At 36.7% G+C, this 13,231-nt stretch overlaps 1 protein-coding gene across 3 annotated transcripts in view; it reads left to right on the top strand.

Moving 5' to 3' along the window:
- Positions 1–13,231, top strand: part of LOC115232411 (5-hydroxytryptamine receptor 1) — a 290,895-nt gene that overhangs the window by 179,408 nt on the left and 98,256 nt on the right. For 2 of the 3 annotated variants that reach the window (XR_005003246.1, XM_036511703.1), the window contains exon 5: positions 6,637–6,657. The exons of the other annotated variant lie outside the window; for it this stretch is intronic. The gene's annotated coding sequence lies outside the window, so the exon portion shown is untranslated. The remainder of the gene's footprint in view (positions 1–6,636; positions 6,658–13,231) is intronic. 3 annotated transcript variants of the gene reach the window in all.

The raw sequence follows: 13,231 nt of genomic DNA, 5'->3' as shown, positions 1-13,231 counted from the left end.
ATTAAGATAGCGGGGAATTTTCTGATAAGAACGACGTAAAAAAGTATGATAAGAGTTCTCGTAAGTAATTATTTCAACATAGAAAACATTCCAATTGTTAATACTGAAAAATTTATAGACCATCATTCGTGGTTTTTAATCGCAGGTTTGTGCATGCGTGCACGTGAATCTAGGCTATGCATGGATTTATACACACTCCTCCACATGCGTATGTAAATGTATGTATGTGTGTGTGTGTATATGCGTACGAGTATATATATATATATATATATATATATATATATATATATATATATATATATACATACATACGTATACTCCTATATATATATATATATATATACATACATACGTATACTCCTATATATATATATATATATATATATATATATATATATATATATATATATATATATATATATATACTCCTATATATATATATCTGTATACATATATATATACACACTTATATATATTTATCTGTACATATATATATACAAATACATACCTATATATATACACGTATACACACGCACACACGTATATATATAAATATATATATAAATATACATCTCCACACACAACCCTCTCAATAACGAAGCCTTCGACACCATCCTCCACAACATACCCCTCCTAAAAAAAGACCACAGAATGAACACAATCCTCCAAACACACACGATCATAAAAAGCAAAAGACAGCCTAGATCCATGAAAAGTCTCCTTACACAAGCCCGAATTCACTCTTCAACACAGAAGCCGACAGTAAAAAAATGTGGAAGACCCAATTGCGGGATATGCGACTATCTTATTGAGGGATCAGAGTTCTCCTTCAAACAGGGACAACGGTTTACAGTGAAAAGCAACTTCACATGTGCTTCGGAGAACCTAATATACTCACTAACCTGCTCCGGGTGTCAAGAGCAGTACATAGGCCAAACAAAAAATGGTTTGCGTAAACGAATGGCCCTGCACAGATCCCAGATAAAAATTCCCCAAAACAGAAAAATAGCTTTTAGCCAACACATAGATACTTGCGCCAACAAAAAAAACACCAAACTTCAGAATTTTCCCCCTCTACCAATTTAGGGACGATACAACCTCGAGACAACGAATAAGTAAAGAAAATCTCTTTATTACAAAATACAAGCCACTTCTTAACGGGTCTACGACAAACAATTAATATACCTCAACTTTAGAATAAAAGAAAAATATATATACACACACAAATATTACACTCCATAGAATCCATTACTAATCAGCCCCTTCATAGCTATATTTACACCCATTCATATTCTCCCTTCTCTGTTTTTTTCTTCTTCTTCTTCTTCTTCCTCTTCTTCATCATCATCATCATTATCATCATCATCGTCGTCATCATCATCACCACCATCATCACCAGCATCTTCTCCTTCTCCTCCTTCTTCTTCTTCTTCTTCATCATCATCATTATCATCATCATCGTCGTCATAATCATCACCACCATCACCATCATCGTCATCTTCTCCTTCTCCTTCTTCTTCTTCTTCTTCTTCTTCTACTTCTCCACCCCCTACCCCTTAACTTTGTCACTAATGTTTTTTAGTATAACACCTACGCTAATTCTATAAACAAGTCTGTCAATATAAATATTCTCCTGAATTGAACTGAGACTGCCAGCCGCCACTGACCATTCAAAATACGACCATCAGGGCACTCCCAGATTCTCCCACCCCCTTTCCTCACCAGCCCTCTTTCTCTACTACCCTACCAAGAACTCACAACGACCTCGAACACACAAGTGCAAACAAGGGAGTCAGAGAAAGGCAGAATGCCACTTATATCTGAACACTACTATAGAAATATTCCTTTAAAAAAACTTTTCTTCTAATTTTTCTAAATTTAATTATTTAATCGTTACAGTTGAAAAGGTCTCAAAATGACCGAAACCGGTACTGAAATGTTCACTATAAAATTATTTTAGCATTTTCTATTTTTGACTTGTTTTTTCATATATATATATATGTATGTATGTGTGTGTGTATGTGTGATGTGTATGTATGCATGTGTGTGTATGTGTGTAATCTATCAGTGTATTGAAGAAAGGAAGGAAGGGCATTTCCTTCTCATAAGTCAATTTATATATTTTTTTATATCAGAGAACTACAGGAAAGAAGGATGCCTAAAATATACACGAAAAACGTATTTCACTAACAGGGATTCATTATTGTCCAGATTTTATTAACTGTGCCGAAATAAAAGAACAGACTAAAGTTGCAATATACGTAGAAATTAATATGTTGTTTACGAACAAACCTAAGTTATTTTCTTCTCTTCAAAAACACAAATCATACTGTGATTTGTGATCCTTTCAAAAATAACTATTGAATACACTGTACAATGACAACAGCATTTACCTCATAGCCTATTTTCCAGCTCTGCTGTTACGCAGCTTTATTCTAACCATTCCGAGTGACAGGTATTGGACATGTATTCCGTTCTAAACGCTTAGTAATCTCAGGCATGCATATCCGGGGCTGTTACCGGAGATTCGTTAGAGAATCGTTTAAAACTTTTAATAGTATTTTAAGCTGTTTGTGAAGTGCTTGTTTATTTCTCTTGGTAGGGAGAGAATCATCTTCTGAAGAGTTAATTACATTCATAAATTTTTAAGTGTTTTCGTCAGTGAAACGAATAATGCATATCATATGACATCTATGTCTGTCCTTAATATATTTTCCTTTGAAATATAATCTTCAGTATTCATATATTACTGGTGTTTAAAATTAAAACTTTTTCAGCATAAATTTCGCAAGGTTCTTTGGGACTGATTTGTGTGTACTCATTTTGAAAATAATTATGGATGTTTATTTAACGTTTGCATACCTTAATGATTTCGTATATAAGCGCACGCACACATACACACCTACACACACAAACAGACAGTTTTATTGCTATATATACGTGCACGTTATCACACACACTAACTTATAAATACGCGTAGACGTACCAACACAAACACATACCCACATACACGTACGTACGAGATTACTCCAAATGTTATGCGAAAAATATTCCCCAATAAATTTTACAATATTTTTGTAATGTTTAATTATTTACATTTACATGTATTTCAACAATCTCTATGTTGAACAAATATTAGTATTTGCATATCTTCTTAAGCAGTGTGTTGGTCATAAAAATAACACCTATAACATTGTGTTGACAATAAAATTTAAGCTCCTAACTACAAGGCTTTTCGTCTCTTACAATTTGAATTCAAAGAGAGAATTTTCGACATTTTGTTTCCTTTTATATTTATCTTGTGATGTTTGTGATGTTAGTGGTAGGAAGAGTATAAAATCTGCATTACATCAAAACTCGACCGCTTCATTGAAAATTCTGTGCAAATTTCGAAATATACTTTGTCTTTACATATCCTATACATTGTGTGCCAATTCAACTGAGTTTCGACTGAATCTTTAAAATAGCAACAGATGTGTTGCTTTACTACCCACAAGGGGCTAAACATAGAGAGGACAACCAATGACAGACAAACGGATTAAGACGATTACATCGACCCCAGTGCGTAACTAGTACTTAATTTATCGACCCCGAAAGGATGAAAGGCAAAGTCGACCTCAACGGAATTTGAACTCAGAACGTAGCGGCAGACGAAATACCTATTTCTTTACTACCTACAAGGGGCTAAACACAGAGAGGACTAACAAGGACAGACAAAGGGATTAAGACGACTACATCGACCCCAGTGTGTAACTGGTACTTAATTTATCAACCCCGAAAGGATGAAAGGCTAGTTGGCCTCAGCGGAAGTTGAACTCAGAACATAGCGGCAGACGAAATACGGCTACGCATTTCGCCCGGCGTGCTAACGATTCTGCCAGCTCGCCGCCTTAAAGATGTGTGTATATATGTGTTAGTGTGTGTGTGCACACGTAGTGTGTGTGTGTGTTTGGTGGGTGATGCGTGTACAGCTACACACGGAACAACTGTTTTTTTCCACCTCGTACCTCTACTTCTGCTTTTTTCTCTGAAACGTCGGTATGGTATTCCTTCGTCATATCTCATTTGATGGTCTTCGAAGTTCATTACGACTTGCTTGTGTATACAGCTCTTATATAACCACATGTCATATCTTATCACATTAATACTAACCTCGTGTTTTCTTACTGTTATATTGTGTCCATCCATGTATCGTACGATAAGTATATAAGCGTGAGTACGGAACATTATTTTTCTCTGCGTTCATAATAATTCAGCAATTCTGACGTCCAGATTCACACTAATAAATCCTCTATGTCTGTTAAGACACCTTTCAGCCAGGCTTTCATTAACGCTTTCTGCAAGGGTTTATAAAAACTCAGATCAAGTTTAGAGGAATTACATTCTTCCTTGCCTTTGTATTCCTCAGGCAAGATGGCACACGAGTACGACCGTCTCCACGACAAGCACTGCAACGGCCACGAGCACGGCCACAAACACGGCCAATTTTTTTTACGCTCTCACTTTGATAGTTCTTGAAAATACCTTGGGGTTCGATGATCACTGTGAGCGTATTTGTCCCACAGACGGTGATGCCTACTCGTGCAGAAGGAGGGTGTAGAAGCTGGGTATTGAAATCAATACGGCACAAACACAAACAGCTTGTTTATTAGGGAGTGGAAGGATCATAGTGTTTGTAGGTACATGGAGTCAGCAAGCTACTTGTTGCGAAGAAAATTGCCCTCACTTGCTTAATTATATGTAAAGATGATGATGAAGATACTACTACTACTACTACTACTACTACTACTACTACTACTACTACTACTACTACTACTACCACCACCACCACCACTACTACTACTACTAATAATAATAATAATAATTATAATAATAATGATGATAATAATGATAATAATAATAATAATAATAATGATGATAATAATGGTAATAATAATAATAATGATAATAATAATAATAATAATAATAATAATGATAATAATGGTAATAATAATAATAATAATAATAAGAAGAAGAAGAAATAGAGCTAATAATGCCGACGTTGACAAAGCCCTTACACATTAATAGTTGATGTCTTCTAGCTTAAATTCAGAAGGGTTTATCATAGCAGTTCAAGATCAATGCCTACCTAAAAGAAACTAACAGGCCAACATATTAAAGAACAACAGCTTCCCAACATGTGTATGTCAACAACAAAATGAAACCTTTGATCATATTGTCACTATGTGTAGTCTTCTTGCGCCTACAGAGTATCTCAATAGGCATGATACAGCTGCACAATATATTCACTGGGTGATTTGCAAAAACGTGGACCTGTCCCATGATAAAAAAACTGGTGGAAACAAAAAACCCTCTAGTGCTTGAACATGATCGCATCTCACTCTACTGGAACTTCACCATTCAAACTGACAGAAAGATAGATGCAAATAGGCCAGGCATTATATTGAAAATTCTTCAGACAGAAATCTTGTCTCCTCATTGATATGATTGTCCCAATCGATATAAACGTATCTGTCAAGACCTACCAAAAACTGAGCGAATATAAAGATCTTGAAATAGAAATTGGCAAAATGTGGAACCTGAGGATTAAAACAATGCCTGTTGTCACAGGTGCCCTAGTAATGATAGCAAAAGTGGCTGAGTGCTACCTAGCTCTCATACCAGGAAACCCCACAAATGGCAGAAATTCAAAAGATAGTGGTCATGAGAACTGCCCATATGCTACGTAAAATACTGTCGATGCAATATCAAACTTTAAAAGAAACTCATAATATTCATGTTTTCTTAAACATTCTCTAGAACAATACTTTGTGCAAAACCAAACATATGACGCCCTAGGCATAACACGAACATGAACTTCTAACTTGTTGGCTCTTGAAGTCTTTGGGTGAGACTTGCAGCTAACTTGTACAAATGTAAAGCAAAAGTCAAACACAAAATAATAATAATAATAAGCCGTGTGTGTTGAAAGGAATTCTTGTAGGTTTTGATAATTCATCATCGGAAACATGGGTGGTTCGTTCAACATCCTTAAACAATCCTTATTCATGGACCTTTTGAGCGGGATGGGCTACTCGACCAGAAGAATATTCTAACTGGGCCTCACCTGCAAGGATATGCGCTATTTATCTTGATATGAGATCACCATGTCGCGCACATTTGGTTGTGATGCATGTGCCTAGTGTACCCTTATCAGACGGGTAGTTATTTTATCACAGTGTCACTTTGATAGCATGCACTTTCTCACTCAATAATAATAATAATGATAATAATAATAATAATAATAAAACACCAGGACTTACAAGCACATATAACATACAGAAAATTGCACTACTGGGCACTGCACACATCCTACGCAGAACACTTTCAATACAATAACCATCAGAGCATCACAACAAACCACAGCACATACCCAATGCACACAGAGCTGCGCTCGGTAGGGAAGTGAAAGCACGCTATAAAAAATAAAGCTACTGAACAATAATAATAATAATACTAATAATAATGATGATGATGATGTTTTTTTAGTTTTGATGTTAATGATGACGATGATGATGATTTTAAATAGTTTTGATATTGATGTTAATAACGATGATTTCGATGATGATAATAATATTCTTTTCAATCTTTTTTCAGCTACCAAAGAAAAACTGCTGTGTGAGTATAAAGCTTATCTATCATATTGTATGACTGGCATCATTTATAAATTATGAAATTACGTTTAAGAGAGAAGAGATAGAGTTCACCAGATTATTGATTTTTTGAAATATTGAACAATAGAGCGCAAGATCATCAGTTTTACTATTCTGAATTTATCATATTGATAGAAACAAGAACAATCAATTTAGCTAATTTATAGTATCAGATCATTTCTCTTTTTTATACTTTTCATTAGCGATATTATCCAACTTATATAACTAAATAATTTCTATGTGCTGCGTTGACAATAGCTCTACGTTTCGGTCTATTAACGTTGTCTATTATCAGTTCTGAATAGCTGTTTTCAAATCATGTTATTGAAATATTTCCTTATATATATAATTCTTCAAATCGTTCGAACAATCTGAAGAATAGAAGAAAAGCTAAGCAATTCTTCTTCGACTCCACCCTACTGATTTGAAACAAGGACATGTTGTCCCAGATATATGAAACAAGGCGGGGTTGTCATGGGGTGACGTTGCATCTGTTCAGAGATGTTAGAGCGCCTCTGGTGTGAACAACCGGAACTACATTATCAGAGTGTTTGCTGTTTGAAAATTTCAGTTACTCTTTTACTTGTTTCAGTCATGTGACTGTGGCCATGTTGGGGCACGGTCTTGAAGAATATATAATCGAATGTATCGACCCCAGTACTTTATTTTTCAGTCTGGTACTTATACTATCGATCTCTTTTGCCGAACTGTTAAGTTACGGGAACATAAACGCACCAGCACCGGTTGCCAAGCGGTGGAAGTGGGGAGAACAAACAGACACACACATAAACACACAAACACGCATATATATATATATATATATATATATATATATATATATATAATATATATATATATGCGACGGGCCTCTTTCAGTTTCCGTCTACCAAATCCCTTCACAGGGCTTTGGTGTGCCCGAGTCTATAGTAGAAGACAATTGCCCAAAATGCCACGCAGTGAGACTGAAGCCGGAACCATGTGGTTGGGTAGCAAGCTTCTTACCACGCAGCCATGCCTGCGCGTATGAGGGTAAATATTTTATTTTTTCCTGCAATTTCCAGAGTAGTGTCATTCAACTCCTGGCACTAAAATGCCTCTTGTTGAACTTGTAACATCAGAAATAGCCTACCTTCGTTGCATTAGATTTATACTGTGTTATGGACGGGAAATACGTGTGTTATTTTCATTTATATTCTCCCCACAAAACTTCTGTAACTACCCAAAACGTGTGTTACACGCTGTTTAAGAAACACTTCTCTAAACCAAATATATGTATACAATATGTATCTAGAAGACGATCGGGGTTTGATAGGTATGATGAGTTGAGTTGGAAGACGAATGTAAAGTAAATAAACAAATAAACAAATAAATAAATAAATAAATAAATAAAAGGTGGTTCATATTCAAATTACTTTCTAAACAGTAGACCATGCACATATGTTTTATATTTAAGAATAAACAGGAAATGTGAAATTGTATCGTTCCTGTTCGTGTATTTTTTTTCTCAAGCGTATATAATAAGCGTAAATAGCTGAAGTTAATTCTCTTCAACGCGGAATGTAAAATACGTAACAGACGTGACTTCCCGCTTCGCTATAAGTACCGCACGTATACAATTTTGTTTACCTTTGTTATTCTTGTTTACAACGTTGTTAATCTTCAGCGAGTCGAAAACAGATCCATGGAAAAAAAAAACATCTCTCATTTTTAGTCTTACGTGTTATATCTAAGCCTACACTATCGAATATTGTCTTTTATCGGTTTTAAATGATTTGTTTGTGATGTGAATGAAATTCAATGGTTATTTCTAATAGGTTTGTAGTATTTTTTTTCAGGAACGATATTGGTGGTGTGGATGTGACTTTTAAAATTTTAGGCGCAGGAGTGGCTGTGTGGTAGGTAGCTTGCTTACCAACCACATGGTTCCGGGTTCAGTCCTACTGCATTGGCACCATGGGCAAGTGTCTTCTACTATAGCCTCGGGCTGACCAAAGCCTTGTGAATGGATTTGGAAGAAGGAAACTGAAAGAAGCCCATCGTATGTATGTATATATATATATATATGTATGTGTATATATTTGTGTGTCTGTGTTTGACACCCCAACATCGCTTGACAGCCGATGCTGGTGTGTTTACGTCCCCGTAACACAGCGGTTCGGCAAAATAAACGATAGAATAAGCACTATACTTATTCTATCGTGCTGGAGCACCGACTTTAGACGAGCAAATCGCCCTCAGGATTTATTCTTTATAAGCCTAGTACTTATTCTATCGGTCACTTTTGCCGATCCGCTAAGTTACGGGGACGTAAACACACCAGCATTGGTTGTCAAACTATGTTGGCGGGCACAAATACAAATACACAAACATGTACACACACATATATATATATATATATATATAGGACAGACGTCTTTCAGTTTCTGTCTACCGAATTCACTCACAAGGCTTTGGTCAGCCCGAGGCTATAGTAGAAGACACTTGCCCAAGGTTTCACGCAGTGGGACTGAACCCGGAACCATGTAGTTCGTAAGCAAGCTATTTACCACACACCTACTCCTGCGCCAATGTGAACGAAAATCTACGAATAGAAACCAGTTAAACTTATCTTCTTTTATCAAATATTTGTTTTAGTCAGTGGACTACGGCTCTGCTTTAGCAACTTCCTTGAAAGCTTCTAATCGAAAGTATCGCCTCCAATACTTCCTTTGTAATGCCTGACACTTATTCTGTTGCTCTTTTCCCCAACCTGCTAAGGTACGAGTACATAAACAAAACGATACTAGTTGTCAAGCCGTGGTGGGGGGGACAAACACAGACTCACCCATATAGATATTTACGTATATAAGATGGCCTTACATTGAAGGCGCATGGCTCAGTGGTTAGAGCGTCGAGCTTACGATCGTGAGGTTTTGAGTTCGAATCCTGGACCGGGCTGCGTGTTGTGTTTTTGAGCAAGACACTTTATTTCACGTTGCTCCAGTTCACTCAGCTGTAGAAATGAGTTGCGACGTCACAGGTGCCAAGCTGTATCGGCCTTTGCCTTTCCCTTGGATATCACTGGTGGCGTGGAGATGGGAGGCCGGTATGCATGGGCGACTTGCCCGGACTTGTGCTTGAGAGGGTAACTTTCTAGGTGCAATCCCATGGTCATTCATTACAGAAGGGTGTCTCAGCAAGATGGCCTTCTATTATTTTTTTTTTTATGAATGACGAAGCCCCTTTGAGCATAATCCTATGAAACGCGAAAAATTTAAAACAGAGAGTTATTTACTTGCAAATTAATGTGTTAACATGTGACATTATTGACCGAAGTTACCGTGGTCTTTTCCGTAGGCTTTTCTTTCCACGGATAAACCTTATCTGCGTCCCCCTTTACACTTTACACCATGACATTTCTGTGATACACGATCCCTATTGATCGTTTGTTTTTTCTCCCCAAAACGAAAAGCTCTACTTTGTAATTTGTCCCGTCTGTGTTCAGCCCTGTGTGGATAATAAAGAAACATATTAATTTTTGTTTATCAAATCCATGCTCAAGGAGTTCGTCGTCCCGGGGGGCTATGGTACAACACCTCAGGTGCCATTCCGTGGAACTGAACCTAAAACCTGCCACATTTGCGCCAGGAAATTGTTTTATCCAAATAGCGCTTTGCATTATCAGAAACATTTAAAAAAAAAAAGACTCCGTCGGTTACGACGATTAGGGTCCCAGCTGATACGATCAACGGAACAGCTTGCTCGTGAAATTAACGTGCAAATGGCTGAGCATTCCACAGACACGTGTACCCTTAACGTAGTTCTCGGGGATAATCAGCGTGACACAGAGAGTGACAAGGCTGACCCTTTGAAATACAAGTACAACTCATTTTTGCCAGCTGAGTGGACTGGAGCAACGTGAAATAAAGTGTCTTGCTCAAGGACACAACGCGTCGCCGGGAATCGAACTGACAACCTTACGATCATGAGCCGAATGCCCTAACCACTAAGCCACGCGCCCCCACATCAGAAACATTACTATACGAATGAATGCATTAAGAGGATGTTTGATTTGATCTAAATAGCATTTGATGCATATTGAATGCCTATGATCTGTAAAATATTTAAGCATCAAACTAACAGGAATTAATCAATAGTTTTATATTTGCTATCTAAAAACATTCAACGATTATAAAATATAATTATTGAAATTTTGTTCTGTTTATGGAGAATTTGTATCTTGATAAGGAATATAAACGTTTCTTGATTTAATTAAACAAAAAGGAAGATTTGTTTATGGTATCCTATCCATAAAATAACATTAATTCAAATGTAACAAATATTATGAGAATTAGTAAACTGAATAAAATCATACAAATCTTTGCTTACTTCCTATCATAGCTGCATCATTTACAATTGCAAATTGTATTTAATTACTAAATTTTTGATCATGAAAAATATTAAGTAATTCATTGAAGTATTATTAAAATCATTCGAGGTTTTATATAGTTTAAATTGACTAATTTATTTTGGCTCACGTGTGTTTACCAATACAACATGCGAAATATATTCTTTATCATTTATGTATTCAGATATCAGGTTTTCTTGTAGAGAGTCACAACAAGGGATCAAATGAAAGAATATCCCTGCTCCGATGATAGGAATAAAAATGTAAAAGCAAAGTAGAAAGACTGGAGCTAGAACAAGAAAGTAGGATGTACTGGAAACAAAAACTACACGAAAGTAGAATAAGGGGACATATCAGTATGTTTGTATTTCCTTGTCGAGCCACGCCTGGCTCATAAGGGCCGGTTTCCCGGTTTCCTTGGCGTATAGGTTCCCCACCTGGACGGGACGCCGGTCCGTCGCAGGTAAGCTGCAAGAGAAAAGAGTGAGGGAAAGTTGTGGCGAAAACGTCAGAAATTCGCCATTATCTTCTGCCGGAGCCGTGTGGAGCTTAAGTGTTTCGCTCTAAACACACACATCGCCCGGTCTGAGATTCGAACCAGCGATCGCTCGAGTATGAGTCCGCTGCTCTAAATGCTAGGCCATGTGCCTCCACACATATCAGTATGAGGAGCTACTAAATCTTATACCATTTTCTTAGTTTTGCAGTCAAAGGCGACTGCTGCATAATTATTACATAGGCTTAGAAACACGTATGGAATGTATTCTAGCAGTCACATGCTAGCGAATATGGCATGGGAATATGTATCGTGCTTTCAATAATTGTTTTATGTAATCGTAAGCAAACATTTCCACTCTCTCGGCCAGCCTATTCTTGATTTTGCGCAACGCCCAGAATGTAGCTGTTTAAGAAAAAGGAATCTGCACTGCCCTCAGTTTGTAGGCATTTCAGCTGAGTAAAATACATAGATAAAATTAAGTGCTTCTCTCAAATACACAACGTTTTGGTCGGTCGTTGAATCGAACCCACTCACGTAGTGTTTTTGGTCAACAAATTAGCCCCTTGAACATGCGATATTATAAAAGGCATGTACAACGAAAGAAAAGCACTTTGAAAGCTAGAATTCTTATATTTTGTTAAAAATATCTAATCAGTATGTGTGTATGCTAAGAATTAATTTCAGACAGATGTGAGTTGCAGTAAAATGATCTAAGAAAATTACTTGTGTTATTTTTTGAAACCTTTATCCTCTTGAACTATAGATGCTTGTAACCAAGGGTTATGTTGTGTATGCTTAAAATCCCTTATCTCCAGGAAATTAATGTCACATATGTTTTATTTATAACGGAATATTATCATGTTAACATTTAATTTTCCTCTTTACCTCAATGAAACTGCATCCGTATTGAATTAACATTTTAATAGCTTCGTATTTTCATGATTCATAGCAAATATATTCTTTTTAATTACATTTTTGTTTCCAGCTGGAAATTACCTACCTAACCTATTTTGGTATTTTGGGAGGATCTGCTGTATAAATATTCTTATCAGCTTTCTGAACACAGATTCTAACATTCTTTATTATTTATTTACGGAATTAGAGTAAGCTAAACTAATCTGAACTGGTATAACTTAATCCGTCGTAACTGTTTTTTTGTTTGTTATTTTCTGCATATAGTCATGTGTTCAATTGATAGTATTGCCCTCACGGTTTCTCCAGCTTTAGATTTCGCTATGATTTCATCATCATCATCATTGTCCGACCGTGGTCGAGACAATGGAATTTACCATGCTACGCCAGACTTCACGGTCCATCATAGCATTACGGAGGTCCTGTTGCTGGATGCCTGTATCCCTGGAGATTACATCAGGGTAGGAGAGTGTGCGCCCTCTGGTATTGCGAGTAGATGACTTCCAGAGTAGAAATTACCTCGTTTTCAGCTCTACAACAATGTCCAGCAAACTGGACTCTCCTACCTTTCACAAGAGATGACACAGGTGGTAGTTTCCCATATATTTGCATTTTGGTTGGATGACGCTTCCACGAGAGATTTTGAGCTCTCATATAAGGAGGCGAGTGTAGGTTCCATCCAACCGCCTCTCAAGCTTCTTTGATAACGTCCAGGTTTCTGATCCGTATAGTAGAATTCGT

This window comes from Octopus sinensis, linkage group LG2 (genome assembly GCF_006345805.1).
Source record: "Octopus sinensis linkage group LG2, ASM634580v1, whole genome shotgun sequence".
NCBI classification, from domain to species: domain Eukaryota; kingdom Metazoa; phylum Mollusca; class Cephalopoda; order Octopoda; family Octopodidae; genus Octopus; species Octopus sinensis.
This window is presented reverse-complemented; position numbering and strand designations above follow the sequence as displayed.